Here is a 2269-nt window from a genome sequence, read left to right on the forward strand (position 1 = left end):
ATATTTGAAAGAAATGAAAATAAATTTCTTTTAAAAATAGACTAATTCAGATTTCTTTTATTTTAAGTTGTCTTATTCACCAAAGATCCCTCATCCTCCACCCCCACCAGGGTAGCCTGATGAGGTTTGATAGGTAGGACTTCAGAAACAAAGATGGATGACCAGCAGTTCATTGACTCTACAATGAGAATTATCTGAGCACAGGAAGTTCAAGCGGGAAGTCTGGGGCATGAATCTTTGAGCAAGAATTCTCCTTGGGAGTAGAACAAGATGGCAGGGGTAAGAAAGCTGGCTCTCCTCTTAAGAAGACAGGGAGACTAGACTTGTGCATGTTTTTGCTTAACCTGTGGATAAAGTCTTACAGACAGGTGCAAAAAATAAATCCTCTTTTGCAACCCAGAACTCATTGCTCAGTATGAGTTTTGATACATATAAGAAAGGATATTTTCATATCTGAGACAGTTAACTAAGTGAAAGGAGTTCTGATAACCATAAATGTTGGTTCCAGGCCAGGCATAGTGGTTCATGCAAGCAATCCCCACATTTTGGGACACCAAGGTGGGAGGATTGCTTGAAGCTAGGAGTTCAAGACCAGCTTGGGCAAGAAAGCAACACCCCATCTCCATAAAAACTCAAAAATTAGCTGGGTGAATATTTTTCTTTATATATAAAATTTTAAAAATAAAATTTTAAAAAAAGAAGACAGGGAGAGAAAAAAACAGCATCTGGGGACCCATCACTGTATACTCCCAGCAAGAGGATAGTGACTAACTTTCTCTCACCAAGCCCACTTTCTAAGTGCTGTAACCCTGATACCCAGCCCTGGGGCCTGGCTGAAATTGCAGCCAGCAAGGCAGAAACAGCACGACGGGGGCTGCAAATCTACCTGCTATGCCCCTTCTTGGACTGCTGGGTGCACTGGCTAATTCCATGTGAGTGGCATTTTCTAGGCTGTGAACCACTTGCCCTACATTATCTCGTTTGATTCTTATCACAAGCCTCTTCTTCCTTGATGCACATATTGAACTTTGGTTAGAGTTGAAAGGAGATGTCTCAATTATGTAAGGGGAAGGATTTCTACAGACCCTGTGTTCTTTCATTTTCTCTTATAGGGAGAGCCATTTTATGAGAAACAGAGTGGTAGCATGGAAAAGGTCAAGAACCAAAAGTTGACTTGGGTTCTAGTAAAGCTGACCTCCAACTGACAGGCTTGAAAGCTTAGTTTCTCATTCTTCAAGACATTGATAAGAATGTGTGACAGAGATATTTTAAGGGTTAAATGTGTATAAACCATGCAGAACAATTCCTAACAGAAAATCAACATTTAATAAATGGGAGTTATTTCCCCTTTCTGTCTATCTTCAGGGAAAGTTTAAGGATCAAATAGTCATTCAACAAATGCTTATTGAATGCTTGCTGTCTGGCACACACTGCTCCAGGATTGGGGGATATAGCAGGAAAAATGCTTGAATCCCTATAGAAGTACCACATAAATGTGAGTCGTATAATTAAGAGGAATCAATACTACATGACTCTATCTGTCCCAAGAGCTGGTTAAGGTTAGGATCTAGAGGAAGTCCAAAATGAAATTGTAGAATGGTCTTATGGAAATGAAAAATTGTTCTGTTCAATCACATGGAAGTTATTATGGGAAATATCATCCTTAGAATTTCTCTATACTATGGTAACTGCTGAAATTGTCAGGCATGATAAATAGGGAATTGTTTTTAATCACACAACCCTACTGTGTCTGTTTATGACGTAGAAAGCCACAAGTTTTTCTCTCACTCTAACAAACAAAACAAACCAGATAAGCTGCATCACTTTTTTTTCAAATATACCAGTTCAAGACTCAAAGAAACAAAAATTAAATTCCAGAAAAGGACAAGTGCTTTATAAGAGAGAAGAGACCTTAGCTGATCACATCCCTGGAAGAGTTCTGAGAGGACTTAAAAACAAAAACAAAAAAAAAAAAAACAAAAAAAAAGAAAAACACACCATAGTTTTGGATAGGAAGAATCCAGCTGAAATTAAAAACATAAATAAGAGTGTATATGGTCTGGCAGATTAATATTCTGAAGAACCCCAGGTACAGAGTGAGATTGAATCCACCTGCCAAATCTTTCTAAGGGTCTTCACTGAGTGCTCAGAGATAGTGTGCCAACAGCTTGGGACAGGTCAGGAGAGATCACCCATGAGGTATATGGTACCTCCTCAAGTTACAAAGCAGCCCACCTCCAGAGGTAAGGAGCATAACAAGAAAGCTAAA

General features: G+C 39.0%; 1 non-coding gene across 1 annotated transcript; it reads left to right on the top strand.

The window, feature by feature from the left end:
- The first annotated feature begins 318 nt into the window (after positions 1-318).
- Positions 319-446, top strand: LOC129468716 (small nucleolar RNA SNORA40). The gene has a single exon (XR_008652794.1). It is a non-coding gene; the product is annotated as a small nucleolar RNA SNORA40 (small nucleolar RNA).
- Positions 447-2269: the final 1823 nt, after the last annotated feature.

The sequence above is a fragment of the Symphalangus syndactylus genome, chromosome 18, assembly GCF_028878055.3.
Source record: "Symphalangus syndactylus isolate Jambi chromosome 18, NHGRI_mSymSyn1-v2.1_pri, whole genome shotgun sequence".
NCBI classification, from domain to species: Eukaryota; Metazoa; Chordata; class Mammalia; order Primates; family Hylobatidae; genus Symphalangus; species Symphalangus syndactylus.